Source organism: Watersipora subatra, chromosome 4 (assembly GCF_963576615.1).
Source record: "Watersipora subatra chromosome 4, tzWatSuba1.1, whole genome shotgun sequence".
In the NCBI taxonomy this organism is placed as follows: Eukaryota; Metazoa; Bryozoa; class Gymnolaemata; order Cheilostomatida; family Watersiporidae; genus Watersipora; species Watersipora subatra.
Window position 1 is genome coordinate 43525556 of NC_088711.1, and position 20539 is coordinate 43546094.

General features: G+C 34.0%; 1 long non-coding RNA gene across 3 annotated transcripts in view; it reads right to left on the reverse strand.

The window, feature by feature from the left end:
- LOC137395175 (uncharacterized) overlaps positions 1-20539 on the reverse strand; it is a 44412-nt gene that overhangs the window by 15847 nt on the left and 8026 nt on the right. The window contains exon 3 of one of the 3 annotated variants that reach the window (XR_010978455.1): positions 1143-1290. This is a non-coding gene — a long non-coding RNA (uncharacterized lncRNA). Of the gene's footprint in view, positions 1-1142; positions 2079-20539 lie in introns of those variants that run through there. The other 2 variants (XR_010978454.1, XR_010978456.1) reach the window with 2 other exon arrangements.

Here is a 20539-nt window from a genome sequence, read left to right on the forward strand (position 1 = left end):
AGAATCACTCATGCAAGTTCTGTTTTGGTGAAACTTAGCTGGCACCTTGCCAACACATAAAGGAAAGGTGAGTAACACCTATCAGAGAAACAGGTTTTTAGAAATGTGCCCCTTAGTCTAGTAGTATATGTAACCTATGCATAATAACAAACTTATCAAAGAAGCACTCTTAGGGCGAGCTTGCCAAGATTTTATTTCTTATCTGTTGTGGCCCTGGCGCCTGCACGGTACCTGTAGTCACGCACGCATTGTTGCTGCCAAATCTTAAACATCAACTGTTGTTATTGTATTAAGGAATTTTACATTAAAGCAGAACATAGGCATGTGGCGCCACTGGCTGGTGCTGGAGTGCGTAGGTCTTACTCATGACAATGAAAATTATACCATGTGAATATACTCTGTGGACTTTGGGACTTTTCAGTCTTTGAAATATTTTTTTAGCAGCTCAGTGATGAATTTCAACTTTTTCTGTCATTAAATAAACTCCCGAAACTCTGGTTTTAGAATATTTTAGCCTATTTGTGATCGTGAATGCTTTGTTATTAGAAGTTGTCTTTTCTTGAACATTCTAATGATTTTGTTTGACAGAAGCCAACTCTTCAGCAAGGGTTGGGAATTTAATTGACAAACCACTTGTACATAGCTGTACTAGAGGTGATTAATTGCACTAGCGCATCTAGCAGTAATGACAGGTTCAAATCCTGTTGCCTGCGTTTCCATGTTTTTTGAAATATGCTCTTCGTTAATTTGCTATAAGCATTTACAAGTGTCTCTTAAAAAATATAACGTTCATTAATTTTTAAAAAGACAACAATTTTTAAATGAAATAATGCAAAAGGTAACTAAAACAAGCAAGCAATTCGTTCAAGAACACATGCTATCGTTCAAGAACACATGCTATCGTTCAAGAACACATGCTATCTAGCTGGTTTGTGGATAACAGTTTTTCTTCAAAAATAAAAAGAACAAAAAACAGATATACAATTAGTTAAAACTTTGTTGGTGTAGATCCAACCGAAAAAGGCAAATCTATCTTTCATTTTTTCTTAAAGTAATATCCAAATTTGCAAAAATGATATGATAGAGAGGCGGAAGATGACCTGTTGATACATGTCAATGTATAATGACCATGAAACCCTCACCTTTGAACAGTTTTGCAGTTGAAGGTTTCAGTTCTATAATCTTCCGGAATATACCAGCAGCGGTCAAAATCCTGACACGAACCAGAACCGCAGAAGTTTCATCCGCCAACCAACCAAATCTCCTTTAAGCCGCTCACTCTTCTATCAACTGAAAAGCCTCTCAAGAATAATTTTGGTGAGCTGGTGATGTGCAAGCACCTGATATAATGTGTTAATTATTCAAGCACCTGATGCAATGTGTCATGAGTTCATTTTAAGGCGTGATGCATTGTTGCTGGAGCCATAACTGCAAAATATATTGTCATAAGACGCTCGGGCGGCAAATGCTTTATTGATTTATGGTACTATTCGCTTCGAGTGACTCATATAATTAAGTCACGTATTAATTTCTTTTAATCTATACTAAATATATATAAAAAGAGAAAAACAAAGACATTACAATATAGATGATTATAGGAGACAATAAATTTAATTCTTTTACTTATGAAATGGTAATAATCCTGATTAACTGTCCCGAGTACCAGTTAATGTACGCGCGCCGCTACAATACCGATGTGATTATCTGACATTAATATTATGTGCCATTCAGCATCAATTGCTGCAGGTGTTTTTGTTGCGACGTCTAAGATTTCTGAGACAAATAAACTGAGTGGCTTCTTTGTTACTAAGGAAGAGATATATCAACCATGTTCCAAGTCATAGACATTCGACATAATAGAAAAACTAGAGTGTTTCCATAAATCTATGAATAGAATTAGTTTTTATATAATAGTGTAATGGCTAAAACATGATTATTATTACTATTATGAATATTAAAAACACATCCTTTTTGCTGACAGAACAATTGACGCATGTGCCACCATTTATATTGAATGAAAGCGCTTGAAACAGGTCTTAAAGAGGCTTACAAAATGTTGCTAACAAAGCTTTTTTGTTGAAAGACGAAACAGAAACAGGATTCTAGTATATTTAGACTGCTAATATGTTTTTGACTGAGATATCAGTCAATGAATATCCAGCTATAAAAGGAGTACCGGAAGGAGCACTGGCAGGTTATAGCGGGTGACCCGAAAGGAGCATTGGCAGGCTATGAAAGGTATACCAAATGGAAGCGATTGTATTGAGATGTAGCAGTCTTTAAGTGCCTCTTAAACGTAAGCTTATAAAAGATCAATTATCATCGATTTTAAACTACTTTGCTATACGTGTCGGATGTTTTTATTGGCCACACAAATCAATCAATTCATAAAATTTCTTATGACGGAAAATGTACAGTTTAGTTTAAAGAATTCTATTTCTGTTAGAAAGAAATTACACTCACAGACTTTTGATATTTTCTTTAGTTATCCCATTATATATTATATATTACTAATAGCATTCATATTTCTCTTTTCACAAAATATTAGAATACAATATATTATAGAACTTTCAATATTTTTTAAAATTATCCTATTATATATTATATGTTATATATTAGGCCTACTAATAACATTCATATTTGTTTTTTTAATAAAATATAATATATAATATATTATATAATAATATAATATACATACATAATATTGTACCCTTTTATATCATGTTGTGCTATGAAGCTTTATCATGCTCTCTGTATTAAATTATTTCATATCAAACTTTGTACCAAAATATATTACAACATTTTATATTGCACGCTATCATAACAATAATATATTGCCTTATTATATATTACTAATAACATTAATGTTTATTTTTTAATACAATATTATAAAGTGATATTTGTGTTATAATATGAAGTAACACATATACATAGCTCCGTACCATTTTATATAAAGCATCATTATGTTGTATCTACCCTATTATGACCCTATTTGATTATTTCATATCAAATGATGTACCACGGCACCGATATATATAGTACTATTTTATATCAGACACTATTATGGTCTAGATCATTATAAAAAAATTATATAACTATTTAAATTGTAGTCGTAATATTTTTTATGACTATACAAAGGATATTGCACTATAATCCTCCATATGTTATGGCGAACTATGATCATATAAAACTAACTGGTCAAACATTGTTATTAACTGTCTGTTTTGCCAAAGACGGCATAAGAAAGACATGCGCGGTAACCTTATGACCTCCGTGCTTACGCTGTATTTCGATGTCTGTATCCTGGTATTGGAAGTGTTTATTGTTTTTATCAGGCACTTCATCCTCGGGTCAACTAGCCGCCTCGAAGGGCAAATGCCAAATTTCTCAAATTCTTGTCAGTCTGTAACCACTATTTTAGCTTATCCGTTTTATATCATTTATAAGTCCACCATTCTGTGGGTAGTTGCGGTTCAGGATGATACAGCATCCATTGTAATGCCATAACAATAAAAAAAATTGTAAAAGCGAAATACATAATTTCTGAGTCCATGAAAGTTATGATGTGTCTACTATACTATCAAATTCAGTTGAAGCTAAGATGAATATTCACAAATGATTAAATATTGAAGTTTGTTTATTTTTGCCATCTCATAATCTAGTCTGTCAACCACAGATTTCTATTTATAATTGAATACTACTAGAGAGCTTCTTTTAGAATCTTTTCTGCCCAATTATTACTATTATTATTAATATTATTATTTTTACTATCATAATTATTATTGTCATTGGTTTTTCTCAGCTGTCTGTCTGGTATCCGATAAAGTCTCCTTTTCTCAAGAATCCAGTACTTTTCGTACGTATTATTATTATTATATTGTTGCATAGAAAACACACAGACGCCTGATGCATTATTGCAAGAGTAACATTTCATCAATAATACTTTTTTGAATATTACGGTTTTATTCTTTTATTTAATTGCCATTTTAGAATGAATTTTTTCTTCATATTATAGTTCTGCAGATCTGAAATGAAGAAACTGCATCCAAAAAGATCTCACATAAAGAAATTGTATCCTAAAGGATGCAGGTTGACACCGACTGCAAAGTTTATACCTATAGCATACCAAAATGCAAGGCAATATTTTATCGTGTCAAAATAAATTATAGAATAAAATTAACCGTGAATTTATCATGTCATGTGTGTTTCGTTAGAGATGGATAAAACAGAGCCAAACTTGTTGAGGCGTAAAATATGTTTAATGGCGCATACTGGGCAAATTGCCCAAAATTCTTTACAAACACAAATAGTGCTTGGCAAGTAGAGTACTATAGAAGAAATGTTTAACCAAAAAGTTTTTTAAATTTCACTGTTTTAACCGCGATCAAGTTTTGTTAAGTTTAATCTTGAAACATTCTGGCAGTCAGATCCCTTCAAATGTCAAAAACAATTGCAAATGATGAAAAAATATCCATACTTTCTGATAAAATCTACAAAAACTTTGTGCACGGTCATCTTTATGAGTAGCTTCCTGTTGAAAGCTCTGAGTAAGAAGAGATTACACGCAATGCATTGTCGGTCGGTGTAAGTATTTCTACCTGACGAAGAGAATTACACCTGACGGAAATGTTCTTTAGTATAATTAAATCTCTCCTTGTAAGAGGCTTTGCATATCTAACTAATGATATACATATAATGCAAAATTATGAAGAAATGAGGAACAATTTTGCTTGCAAAAAGTTATCTCACCTTAAAAGTCATGCAAAAGTTAAACGACCAGGAAGGATATCCGTATCTAATTATTACATAAACCAAACTGGTACATTCCAAACATTATTACCAAACCTTTGTGGCTTTCCTGGTGTTCAGTAAAAAATTGAATAAAAAAGCAAAAATGTAATGCTTTTTTGAGTTTGCAGAACTTTATCAATAAAACAGAAATGCTGGAAAACTATAAAAATGTAACAGTGTCATAGCCTACGGCTAGCATTGATCTATTACATTCTTTTCTCATTACTTCGAACATTTTTAAAGAAATGTATATTTCAAAAGTGTCAAAATTGACCAAGTTGAAAACTTCATTGACCTAGTCGCATCTCTAACTCAACTTGGGTAGAAGTAGATATATTACTGGAAGAGAATCATGAAAGTGGAATGAGAAAAGACTCAACAGAACGGTGAGTTTCTTTTACTATTCTAATCACAGCATGCTTTGGGAGCAGCTGTGGGTCAGTGGTTAGAGCGCTGGCATACAATCAGCAGGGCACAGGTTCAAATCTCAGACGGAACATTGGTGGTGTTAGGAAGGGCATCCAGCCACAATTACTCCTGTGCCAAACTTTACAAGCAAATGGTCTTAATAAATTTTGTACCAGGAAACACCATTTGCAATGATGACCCCCTAATTGAGAACAACTGAAAAAAGAAATATCACCACTTGTTTTAATTTGTAAGGACGGTACGTTAGAACTCGACTATCATAGGGACTCTAACACTGTTAACAAACCAAACTACTGAGTTTGCCTTGTATGGAAGAAAGTTTTTGGTTTGTTTGTACAGGTCATTGGTGAATTGACAACTACCCTTCCTATGTGTTATTAATAAATAGGCCACTACATATGAGAAAAAAATCGGTGCGCCCTGCTGCTCTTTTATGAATCAGGTAGTTTTGTCGATGAGTGCGTGCCATTTTTGTTTGCAATCACAATCGAAAAACATAATTCCCAGTAGCCGAAAAAGGTGGCCCATTACTACAACCACTAAACAATCGAATTAGAATTATCAACACCAATTATTAATATTAGTACCCAGACTGTGAAAGATCGTCGGGAGTGCCAATAAAGCATAGAGAATAAAAATATGCACGACTACTCTAGAAATTTAGAACGGCCCGGGTGTTAGACTATTTGGCTGTGAAGCTGAAAACCATAAGTTCAAGACCTGTACAAAGCAATCTTTTACCCTAGCATCTCAACATGGCTTAAGACCACGGCCCTTGTTATGGTAAAGACTGATCTTATGCAGAATAGCTCAACTTATTTAGTGAGAACTAATTACAGAATGGCTAGTGATGTCCTGGTTATTACTTGTAATATTGGCATAAAACAGGTACATATTTTTTACCTGAGGTGCAATATGTTTCGGTGTTTTTTTTTTAAACTTTTGATTGCTTGCCATCTAATAAATCTATCAATTATCTATAAATAACCATGATTAGAAACTGCTTTCTTTGAAGCAGATCAGAGTCCAAACACAAATTGCGTCAATTCGCTGTTTCATTGGACTATTCTGGATGGGACCAGGCTCGCATGATAAAATGAAGCAAGCCTTGGGTCTCTGCCCAAATGACTGATAAAATATGAGTCATTGTTTCACCATACATCACATGCGGATACAAACTATAATAACAATATTGTGCAGCGCAGCAGTGAAACACTAATTACAATATTATCATTAATATACTATAATAAGTAATATACAATAATATTTTGAATGAAAATTAAATCTTTTAAAAAAAGTTCATAGTTCAAAATGAGCCTATATTGCAAGATTTATAAAAATGACATGCATTGAAAATGGGGCTTATGATTGCTGAGGCAAAAAGTGGGGCACGTGCACTCCATTGACCTAACTTTTTCATTATTGATGTCATAAGGAGTAAGCTGCAAGCCTTCTGATACTTCAGTGTACTGGTGGTATATGAAGGTGGTATATGAAGGTGGTATATGAAGGTGGTATATGAAGGTGGTATATGAAGGTGGTATATGAAGGTGGTATATGAAGGTGGTATATGAAGGTGGTATATGAAGGTGGTATATGAAGGTGGTATATGAAGGTGGTATATGAAGGTGGTATATGAAGGTGGTATATGAAGGTGGTATATGAAGGTGGTATATGAAGGTGGTATATGAAGGTGGTATATGAAGGTGGTATATGAAGGTGGTATATGAAGGTGGTATATGAAGGTGGTATATGAAGGTGGTATATGAAGGTGGTATATGAAGGTGGTATATGAAGGTGGTATATGAAGGTGGTATATGAAGGTGGTATATGAAGGTGGTATATGAAGGTGGTATATGAAGGTGGTATATGAAGGTGGTATATGAAGGTGGTATATGAAGGTGGTATATGAAGGTGGTATATGAAGGTGGTATATGAAGGTGGTATATGAAGGTGGTATATGAAGGTGGTATATGAAGGTGGTATATGAAGGTGGTATATGAAGGTGGTATATGAAGGTGGTATATGAAGGTGGTATATGAAGGTGGTATATGAAGGAGGTATATGAAGGTGGTATATGAAGGTGGTATATGAAGGTGGTATATGAAGGTGGTATATGAAGGTGGTATATGAAGGTGATGCATTACTTCGTGTAAACTCTCAAACTTTAAGTTAAAAATTCCTTTTTCATAAAGAAAGACAAAACTCCTCACTAGCGCATACACTAAGAACAAATCTTCAAAATCACCAAATATTCCAGAAAAGTACTAAATCTATGATTTTGCTTTTCCTTAACTAATTTTTATAACAAAATGACCAGATTCGCAAGGTAATCACTGAAAATCATTAGGAACTACTCGAAATTGACAGGTGGTTCAAAATTACAGTAATAACACTGATAACAGATACAACGAGCATGTCAGTGCAACAACTAGCTATAGCAACATACCGCAGCAAATAGCTATAGCAGCTAGCAATAGCAAAGTGCAATTGAAATTTGCTATTACAACCATGTATGGCAACTAAGTGTAGCAATGAAATATAGCAGCTAGCTATAGCAATATAATGCAGCAAATAGTTACAGCAACATGCTTCAGTAACTTAATATAGCAACTTGCTATAACAAACAAGTTATAGTAACTCTAGTATATTTAAAATGTGAGACACAAGCAAAATGTTAAAATAAATTACGATAGCACAATTTAAATTTAGAAATTTAATTATATTATGTCAGTCATGGCCACTTAGACGTGTATCCTCAAATTTAACACATACTATTGGCAAATGCTATACACATACTATATTGAAATGACATAGGTATTGGTGAAACTCTCATAGCCAACATCCAGCAAGCAGATAAAAAGCTTACACAAACCTGCTAGAGTCACTTTGCTAGCTGCTATGGCTATGCTAGATGCTATACTATATGCTATCTAGCAAATTGTTACAATTAAAGACACTTATTTGGTTACCAGTTATGATTTATTCGCAAATAAGTTTTAATGTTTTATGTAGTTTTTTATGACCTTGGCGTGTCCTTAAAAACATACCCCTTGGATCAAAACTTTTCACAACCTGAATATTAGTTTATAACCAGCTGAGACCGGTCAGATATAGTGATGCAATGCGACAGAAAACACGTTATCTCAGGGTATCTCCTGTGCCACATGGTGTGAAATGATGTCGCATCTTGTAACACATTGTTGTGCATTTTGCTGTGAGGCACGTTTAACACAGACTCTGAAGTGTTGATTTCCCTCATGCAAGATCAGCCAGCCAGAAGTGAAAAGTAGCTTTGGAGTTATGTTTCCTTGAAATAGTTAATACCTGTAAAGTTAAAACTATTTGTATAGCCTTTGAAAGGAAGTTGTTGGCCTATTGTTAGCTATCCCCACATTTTCTAGAATGACTAATGTTAAACCGAGCCAAATTGGAGGAAGAAAACATTATTAAAAACCATTTAAACTCGTCAAAAGTTTCATTTTCAATACCTATTTCCTGTCACACATGAGCTTTGCCTCTCATTCTCGCTACTCAATCCATCAGCGCTCTGACAGAGAGTAGCGATCTATCATAGAAACAGTCGTTCATGCAGGTGCAACTTCACGCAACGTTTCTTGTCTCACCATGAGCATCCGTTTGCACCGGTGAAAACTGTCATCTATGAAGATTGATCCCTGTTATTATAGTTTTTGAGATTATTGATGTATTTATGAGTCGAGACGTGGTATCAAGATAATCATTCTGTCAAATGATTTCTTGAGGTGAGTAGAAAGTGGCAAGCTGCCTTTACATTTAAAAGATAAATGTCGTTATATTAACATCTCATCTGCATACGTTTGGTGTAATTTATCATCTCTTTTCCATTTTTAACGCATCTTATTTGGCAGCTAAACTCTCCTTTACATATCCGACTTCCTGGGCAGGCAAATAATTAATAAACACAACCATAGAACTTGAAGTTTCCTGTTAGAGTTGCGGCAAACTTTAAAAATAACTAACTGTTTACGCTCATAAAAATACACGCTGACTCAGAGCTGTCTATCAAAGATTTATTATTTGATTTCATTTTTGTAACAGAAAGACACACAAGCACAGTAAAGGATAGATGATGGTGGCCGATGGCACGTAAACCTATACCATGTAACGACAAACAGCGTCATATTACCGTGAATGGCAGCATGCCTATACAACGCGCAGCAAATAACTATTAATCTACGAGATGTGTCAGCGAAAGCTACTGGTGTCAAGGCTATGCAATGTTGTATTTAATATGACAGAAAACACAGCATCTTCATATGATGGAACACAAAATGACAGCATGTTTATGAATATGAGAGCAATCGACAGCATGTCAATTAGATGTCACAGCGAGCAATTTCATGTCTATGCATTATGAGAGCAATTGACAGCGTGTCAATTGCATATCACAGCAAACAACTTCATGTCTATGCGTTATGAGAGCAATTGACAGCATGTGATGCAACAGAGAACGGCAGCATATATGCACCAGATAAAAGCATAACATAACTGCAGAAGGAGAATAGTGCTATGGCATCTTTGTCCTCAGTTGCAGATAATATCGTAGCGAAAGTAAAAAATGAACTTTGTTAAATGATTTATTTTCTCCATCATTCCATCACGCTTAGTATTAAATTTGATATATGTAATAGTTACCTATTCATATTGCACAACAGCAACCAGAATTTAGAACAAAAAGATCAGGTATTAGATTGATTATATTATAAAAAACATAAAAAGCAATAAAGCTCCTATAAAATATATTAAACAACTTTTTGTTAAATGCTAGTTGCATTGTAGAAGTTACGACGGAATTAGCTAATTTTTGTTTTGAATGTAATATAATTTCCAAAGTTTTCAATTTCAAAATTTTTTAATGATTTAATAGAAAACCCAAAATCTTGCAAAAACACCATAATTGGTTAGCCAATGCCATAAGCATAGAAAAACTCTGTATTAAGAATCACTGCTTTTGCCATGCTGCAGAAATGAAAGAAAAAATATAGCAGTAAAATAAGGATTATGCTGATATGTAGGTTCAAATAAATGCAACAAAACTGATTAAATAGACCCACCCCTACATGTTTAAATAAATGTAAAACAAAGGCTAAGAAGATGTAAGATATGGAATGAAATAGAACTTTTATTAAATTTTTCATATGAATTTAAATAAACCCGCCATGCAGGTTTAAATAAATGCAGCACAAAGTTTAAATAGATTTACCGTACATTATTAAATAGATATAACATCCAGGTTTGAATAAAGATAATTACGGCTGCTTGCATTGCTCGTGTAGCATATTGTTCAGCTGATAGCTCTAGTTATAAATATAGAAAAGCTGTCTGCAAGATAGGCTGTTGTTTCGCTGTCTGCTGCCGGTGTTTATCTAACAGCTAGCATGTATTTCAAAGAAACATTAAGAAATGTTCTAGATCTAACCTGCCTATCCTCTATCTTATCAGCTGCTTGTTTTGACTACATACTGCAAATGTAGGATCCCATCGAATGTCCCAATTTTTACCATTTGGCGTGATAATTTCTCAGACTAGTTGTTGTTGATGCCTGGATAAACTGCGAGCAAAAGATACTATTAAGGGTAGATGTCTATATGGATAGTCACAAAAAATTGGGTCTGAAGAATTGATTGCGTTTAAAGCTCGCTAATTTGGTAGCTGACCAAAACATCAATTGCTAAAATTGCTGTCAAAACATGGTTTGAATTTGACAAAAAAACTGCATTAAACAGGATTTGAACCAGTGAAGTGGCTTTGCTGCCTGACAAAAAAGACTGCATCGAATGACCAGTGATGTGGTTTTGCTGCTTGACATACCACTACCTGCGCTAAATCATTCACTTTCAATAGCTTAATGCTGATTGTGCATTTCAGAGTTGTAATGCATTAGAACTGCACTGCGTCATTGCAGTGCAGTACGCAGTAATTTTGCAGTGCATTGCAACTTTTTATAATGCGCAGTAGACATCTACTGCTACTGCAACTGCGACCCTACTGCAAATTGTCTACTTCGATTCACTGCGAATTTAATTCCATTTCCTACTACTGGAAACCCAGAACTTCATGCTCTACAAATGCGCATTCTTCAAAACATGAAACGGTGTGCGTACTGCAACTGCGCATTATAATGAAGTTAATACCGTGGATCAACTGACACTGCTAACTTTCCAAGCATCTGTACGGATTTGTACAAAATTGTCAGACACTATGTTTAGCAAGCTCATGAACTTGCCCTTTAACTCCCATATCATTTTGGAATAGAGAGTCAGGCATTGTTCTTACAGATTTTTACCGGCATTTTACCGATAAAATTTTAGTCTTTGTATTGTATTCTCAATAAAATTATACATGTATATTAAAACTGTATTAGATTTTAATTTCAGCCATATGCATCATACTAATTATCATTAATTAGTTTGTCCAGACAAACTCAAGCTTGAGCAGCATACACATCTCGCAATTATGTTTTGGTTGTGTCTAAGTCGATACACGATTCCGTTATGAGTGTCCAAGTCGATACACGATGCCATTATGAGTGTCCAAGTCGATACACGATGCCATTATGAGTTTCTACGAAAATATGCTGTGCATATAAATGTACATGGTAATGCAAAGCTCTCACTGCATAGAGCTGTCACATAGGCAACACCGTTGCTGCAGCAATACTCCTTATCTGCGCATTAGAAAATAATTGTACTGCATTCATACTTTGAGACCGCGCAGTAGTAAAAGTGTGTAATGCAATTATACTACAGGCTGCATGGTTGTGACACACTTACTACAGCGACTGCACTGCTAACGCAACCACATAGATATCCAGACAAATATTACCTGCAACTGCGTCAGCGAGTAGCAATGGTCACAACCTTGGTGCGTATACCTATTCTCTCTGCTTCACCGACACACTGACAGCCTCTCAGGGCACCCCAGGGTACTAGTAAAGTTTAATTTCACATCGAGGCACTTGGTATTTTTGGTTTGCAGCGCAATAAGCCGATTTCAGAAAGTTTTCCACGTAAGAAATGGAAGCAATTAAAAAAAGCTCATTCATATGAAAGCAATGGACCAGAAGTGGTATTGAACCCGCAATCATCCCTTTTGCGGAATTGCAACTAACCACTGAGTTAGTTTGTATTAAAAAGATTTTCATCCGAAAACACTGACGCCCTCGTATCTCATGAATTTGATTAACTAAAATTTAATACAGGCTTTTACTAACAAGGTTTTATCTCCCTTCATAGATACGGCGATACTATCTTGCTAAAAAGGTTTGTTAAAATAAATGACTAAATGAAACCACCATCATTGTAAGCCGCATGGTTAATTTGAATCCGGTACCAAATTCATTATGAAAACGTGTAACTTTAACTAAATATATAATACTTTCGTAGTTGGAAGCTGAAACCATCATGCATGCCAATCAGGTATGAAAAACTGTCAAACCAGCAGAAAAACACATAGCATGCATATTTCGTGTCAAAATTAGATTGCCTTTTAACCAATGCTTGTTTATTTATAGTAAAAGTGCCAGTTAATATGGATACATTCATTAAAATACTTTAGGATAGAGGAAACTATGCAAAAAACTTTGGCCTGCAATGTCCTTCGGTGAACCAAATGTGTGTATTCTATACTAGCCTGTAAACTACTCAATGAGAGGCTTACTTATACAAGGTATGTGCTGCTAGCTAAACATAAAAGTACCTCAGGGTTCTTTCTGACCACCGCCGAGATGCAGTAACAAAAGTGGTCTTGGGTCTGACCGCAGCTCTACAGATTTTAGGCCATAATCTAACCACTGAGCCTTCAAACCCGTATAATCCGTGGACCCATCTGGGAGCTGTAGAAGTCCTCGTAAGCGGATCATGCGAAGACACAGATACTGAAGAGTTTTGGCTGCTTTTTAATATTCTTTTTACATATTTTGGCGCGTTTTAGCTGTTATAGAGTATTTTAGCTGTTATGGAGTATTTTTCATCTATATTTAGTAATGCAAAACATTGTCATTTTTTATAATATTGTTTGCGTATTACGCATTACTCTCTCGTTATGGTCAGAATTGACACCGCATATCAAATTAGAGATATGTTACGGATAGATAATCTTCAAGTATGATCTGCCTGGAGCACCTAGAGTTTAACAGTCAGCACGAAGCCATTAGATTTACAAAAATAGATTTTCTTTTATCATCTGCTTGTTTTTAAAAAGAGGATACAATGGTAAACCCAATTCACCATCTAAAATATTGTTTTTTGCATTATATTAAATTAAATTATCCATTATTATTTCCCATAACATTGAATTTATATATGTAAAAACCTAACATGATGCATTTTAATACTACGCTAAAAATTAAAATATGATTATTACAACTTTTAATAGAGTTAAAGCTGTGTCTGTTCGTCTGGCTGAAACCACTCTTAAAAATTACAAAAAAATGATTGTTGTCAACAAGATTTGAACTCTCAAATTACCGCTGGTTAAACAGCCACACCACGACCTGAGCCAATCGACCACCTCACAACATTTGGAATACTTATGCAGTTAGTTATTACACCTGATGCTCTCTCATGACACATCAAACTGCCAGGGTACTAATATAATATGTTATATTATTATATAATACATAATAATATAAGTAATATAGTCTCGAATACTGTAATGTAATAGAAGAAAAGGTAGCTTAAATTATTATATTTTCAAATTATGTTGAATAAAATAAACAAATATTTTGTATCATAATTAGGTATAAAACATCGTATGTAATCTATTGTCTTCATAATATTTCATGCATGAAGACACAATGACATAAAATGCAGAACTTTCCAGTGTTAATATATCAACTATGCGATGTACTGTGCTTGAGATGAGACAAAATGGTCTGGTCTATGTGAGCATACTGATTCCATTATAGAATTGTAACTTTTTGTAACAATAGCATAACATGTTATCGGTTTATTAAAATACGCGACAATGGTCATTTTTGATTATGTAATACCCTACCCCTTGGTAGTCAACGTAAATAGATATTTCACCGAGAGTTTCAACTAATAATAAATTATGTTTTAATCCTATTTTATGCTACCAGAATCAAATAATTTTTGTTACTTTTTACACCACTACTATATAGCACTTTAGCTCTGCCTGAATCATAGATAATGGCAATAGATACCATTAAACTCAAAACCAATCATATTTAATAAAAATTAATCGTTGGCATGCATGTAGTAGGTAGCAAGGATTTAAAGTGAGCTGGAAAATAAAACGGGTAAAGTTGTACTCTCTGGTAGTTTTTGCAAGGCGTGCTCGGAATACCTCGCATAAACTTATACTGTTGCATGTCACCTAATCTTATTAATATTAATCAATTGCTTGCAAAGCACTCTAGCCCAAAACAACTCAAAATAACTTCATTCCATTGCTCTATGGAATAGTCTATGATCTATGAGAAAAATAATTTAGTCTGAGATCTGTTAGTGGAAGGGTTTAGTCTGTAAGCTTGTATTGAATAAGAGACAGAAGGCTTCAGTCGGAGTGGTTATGGCAACATAACTTTAAGATTTGTGATTTGAGAATTCAAAGAGTGTAGTTTGTGACTTGAGAAGCAAAAGGTCAATGCCTACGTTCTGGCAGGAAAAGAAATTAGCCTTAGGTTTTGGAAAATTAACAGCTTATAGTAAACTAAAAAATATATGAAATTTGTATGTTACATAAAATACGTTAGACGAAATAAAATTTTTTATGGTAGGCTACTATTTTTAACTAGTAAATAAAAAAACGTGTTGTTTTCATTGCAAGGAATGGCAGAACAGACTTCTAGACAGCTAATCCAAAGCTTACAAGAATAACGATGGCTTAAATAAATAACTTGTCGCGGTGGAAAGTAATTACTTCGCATGGCAACAAACCTTGAGAATAAATTACAGTTCTTTAGCAAGAAAAGTCACTCCCAATGCAGTTCATTAGATGAGCAACTAACAACATCCGTCTCGCTGCCCACTGGAATCCAGCAAGTATTTCGCTTGTCTGAATTGAACCCTGGACTTCCTGCAGCAATTGTTTGACTGCTGGCACGCCTCGATGTTCACATATCGTCTTTAAACGTTTCCAATGTGGCAATCGGGTGTCAGATCGAACTAACCCAATCATTGTGGATTAGTTGAAAGAAGAAACCGCAAAACCGGTGGAAATCAAATCATACAATTTATATTGGTAATTAGCTAATCTTGTGACTGCTACAGACACGCGAAAGAAGGGAGGGAACGGGCGTGGGCGGTTCAGATAGTGTTTAAGAATACCAGCTCATCGATTATCATGTGTACATCTATGAAACTCCTCCTAAACTTGCTATCCAATTAAATTGCGGCATTGCATAATCTTGATTTTCTCATTAACATTCTTGCCAAGAGCTGAGACAAAGGTCCTTCCTTATCTACAGACGGGTAGCGGTAATTCTGAAATATGGTTCTGTGGAGGAAACTTGAGAAAACTATTTCTTGAGGAACAAAGGAAATTGGTATTTGAGATAAGATCGAGCTAGTAAATTGGTATGCTAATGCTTGTTTCTGCAAAGGATGGAATGCAGTTTAAATACCAATTTCACTGTTTCCTCCTTCCTAATCTCAAAGCAGGCACATCAGCATACCATTGGCGAATTTAAAAAAACTCCTAAAGTAACACCATTCAAGCCTTTTCTGTCAGATCATAACAGCAGAAATTACCAAAACATTTTTAAATGTAAGTAAACAGAATGATAACGTCACTAACATACATACAAAATTATTCCGATCAGATTTATGAAATACATTAGGTTTGTTATTTCTTAGAATGCATCGGGAAACGCCCTACTATTCTGAACAAACAACATGCAGACCTCAAAAACATCGATAATTAAGCTAGGCCCAAAAAATAAAATGCTGGTAACTGTTATCTGTAAAAAATCAAAACAAAGATTTTTATGAAAAAATGACTGAATTTTTCAATATGCATATTTTTTGCAAGCTTAATAAGTTGAAATACAACGACGAAACAACAAAAAACCAAGTTTGGCTATTGGTTGCTTGAAGCATAGAAATGACTAGATCCAACCTGCCTAAAATTGTTTTGCAAGAATAAACTTTTTGTTTAATCTATTGAAGCTACAAACACCATTTATTAATCTTCATTTAAAAAAAAATTTGGCATCTTTTTAGTAGATTTTAATTTTTAATCTTTTTAATATTTTTAGTAGATCAAATTGTTTATTTTCAGTTGTTTACTGTTTGTGGAATTTGTTTGTGGTTTTTATGATTTTTAGTTTTCGGGTTTTTTCATCAACATTTTTTCAAGAAAACAAAACTTAAATGATAAATTTATTGCTGACATTTGCTCTAATAAAAGTCAGCGGACCTTACCAAATATCTGCTGCAAACAAACGGACTAGACAGCAGTTGCTATGGCAAAAACCAACATTACCCTCACTTATTTTTTTACAGCTTTTGACAATAAACAATTATTTAAAATGATTATATTTCACAGTGCAAAGTCTTTTGTACAGTTGGTAGCCTTTTCTACTCAAAATAATGCATTGGTCCACAAAATTGGAAATTGGATATCTTAGGTTACCAAGGAAACAGAAAACTGTTGCGCATATTCAAGTCTATAAATTGATTTGAACTTGTGATGACCTCAACTGCTGAAGTCACCAAGTTTAACAATCAAGTCACATTTTAATCTTTGCTCTTTCATTATTATAAACAGCTGCAGATTAGGAACCTATACCAGGTGTTACTGTATTCTTTCTTATTATATTTAATTATTTAAGTTTTTTTTATACTAGCTATCAGTAAATCATTTCCATATTATTTTTAGTTTACTGAACTAAAGAAAACATCTTCTAAGAGAATAACCATAAGAGGGTGCGGTTATTTTCCGCTTGATCCCGAAAAGGGTAGCTAGATCATGAAGCTGTTACGATTTATTTGTGATATCTTACAGCCAATGAAAATAGGCTAATGAAAAATTGACCAATTGTAGCGAAGAACAACATGTAAGTGATTTATATTTATTACAGTTTAATATTTTCGTGGAATGTTGTTTTGTTTATAGCATGTGATAAGAATTTCCGGGAGACATGTTTCATGTCTTGTTAGCAGTAGATTAGTTCTGTACATAGACGCTGTAAAAAGATGGTGTTCATAGAAAGTTTTTGTCAAACTTCGTTTTAAAAAAAAATTTTGACGAAAAAGTTATATGACTCCACTTATTATTAATTATTATCTGGAGTTGCCTCCCTTGAAAGCCAATGGCTCAAATGCTGGCATCTAAATATATAACAAAGCTCTACCCGGTAGTTAATATAAGCATACATACACGTAGTTGAGAGTGAAAAATGAAAAAACTTGAATCCTTTTAATTGAAACATGATAAACAAAGTTTCATTTAAGAAATCGACTTACTCTTTGCAATCTATGTAGATAACCGGCTAGCAACTGCAACTACAAAAAATCTCTATTTGTCCCTGATAAGCAGTATTGACCGTGTGCAAGCAAGCCGAACGATAATAAGCTGCTTTTCAAAGAAATTACTCTTGGTCAACGGAGAATCTTTTGTCCCATGCCGTAAATTATGCTGCTGTCACATTTTCAAATGAGCCTCTGCATGACTGATAGAGAAACAGAGAAACCCACAAGCATATAGACATCACTCATTTGTTTAGGCTGATACAGCCTTGTGAGAAAGTCTGGGCATTGAAAAGTGAGTTCTGTATGGTACAATAAACCACCTATATCGTCCAGCACACATACGTCTAGGCTAAAATATGGTACAATATGCATATGCAGCATACGTAAAAAATACAATACGGTTATTCCAGTAATAAAGGATAATTAGTATAATACCAATAACAGTAATAATAACAAAAGAAGATTACAATACAACACCGTGATGAAAAACTCATGCGAACGTGTAGTTGTGTCGTCTGTCGGGAGAGCGAGTTATTGGTCAAAGCTGTCATTCTTTGGACACAGCAGCATCGAACAATCGTCTAGAGTCTGGACAACTGGGAAGTCCAGGAAAAGCGAAGTTCGACAAAGTGGTGTCGAGTGTACTTGTATACGAATAACAGTGAGTCAAACAGTTTCAACATCCTTTCAACTTACCAAACAATATGCAAATTAAAAAAAATCAAAATTCCCAGGTTAATAAATGCTTTTGATAATCTCTGAGAAAATCAGCCTCAAAGACTAAGCATTTGAAAATGTGTAAAAATAGCAAATCTCTTGAAATGTTATGACAAAAATATTTTACACCGAATTCTTTTGTTTTACAGAAATTTCCTTGTTTCACTGTATAACTAAATGCCATCTAAATAGCCAGCAAAATAGTTTTGACTGTCGAATAATTATCTGGTTCTTCCTATTGCGCAATAATTGGTCACAGACGTGGTGGCTAATCGACGCTGGGACAGTTGTAATGCTAGCTGTAATGTTAGCCGTAACAAATGGGTATTACTGAAATGTGTAGTGATAGTGCTTATATACTTACATGTGTATAGTGATATACTTTTGTCTATAGTATATACGAGCTATAGTATATACTATATATATATAGTATGTACTGTGAATGCCAAATCTTTACCATAATAAGAATCTGCCTGTGTGTCTGTTTGAAACCATGCTGAGAGCGTTAAGGAAAAGGATTGCATCATACAGGAATTGAACCCGAATATTTATGCCACCTTTACACATATGAGAATAATTATGCACATATTTATTACACATGACGATCTCTTACGGCGCACGAGACTACTAGTGTACTAGTCTATATATAGTTGGCGGAGCGTCGTGGTAACCATGGGGTCGCAAGTTCGATTCCCAACCACTGCACTTTTCTGGTGGTCCTTTAGTAAGACCCTCGCTTATACAATGTATAAAGTCTACAATCTCCATGATAAGTGCAAAAGCCAATATACCATATATTGGTTTTTGCACTTATATATACCAATATATATTGGTATATATATACCAATATATATTGGTATATATATATTTATGTATATTTATATATTATAGGATATAAATAATAATAATAATAACAACAATTAAAATTTGTTAATAATATTACCAAGTCTGGTAAATATAAATAGACATAAAGGTATTTGATAGAATCTTGTTAAACATTTGCTTTTAATCCTGGACTTGAGCAAATAAACATTTCTTTTGAAGCTAGAATACTCCTGCCGCATGAGTGATTGTTTCTCAAATATAAGATAGAGCTGTAGCCTCTTTCTTTCCAGATACCTCATGTTGAATAGCCACTGTTTGTACATCTAGGCTAGTGTACACACAGATGCTATTGTTATGGCAATTCCTTTTTTACATACATAGTATATACCAGGAAGTGTTCTGAATAACAGATTGACAATTCTCACAACTTGTACTTTTCTGTTAAACTGAATGTGCTAGAGGTCTTCAGTTCGGTAGAACTATATTACACTTTTTTTATTATTATTTCATCCGTATTTTAAAGGTTTCATTAGCTTCATTTATCAGTTGTATCACATCTGCTCATCTTTATGCATGCTTCTTGTCCACCATTTTAAATAGCCTGAAGTCTATAAAAACACACATAGTTTTGAAATAAACAGATGAGTAAATTAGATTATTAGAAATTAGATTAGTAAATATTAGTAAACTCAACTTATTGATGAAAATACCATCTTTGTAGAATTCACTCGTTAGTGGTATGCCTTTTGTGTAAATTTGATATAATAAAACAAAAGTCAAAGAGGAAATAAAAGGCTTTGTGTATGAATCAGTGATGAATTAATAATGTTCTGTTTTAACCGACATAATTCTATAAATATATTTAACAAAACTCGCTTCACTTTAGCTAAAAACATGTTTTAGATTAAGTTTTCTCAAAACACATAGTTCAAAAGCGCCCTGGTGAAATGTCATAACATCATGAGAAACATCAAGGATGTCTTTGTGCCTTATCTCATGTAATCACTCAATTTATTTTATATAATTTATATAAATCTTTATATAATGAGGGACCAGTTTTTGCTTGCTCTAACCATAATATTAGCAAAGCGGCCAATCACATTTGATAACAATCATTAATGAACGCGATTGGTTCCTGAGGTGTTGATTTTCAGGTAGTTATAAAAGTATGTATATGGCTTATGGGCCGCTAGCGGCACCGAGGAGGTCTTTATTACTTAAGGATTGTACTAATTCTCACATGTCCTCAATAAGGATTTATAGTCATTCACTTATGCACTATTCTTATGACTTCAACT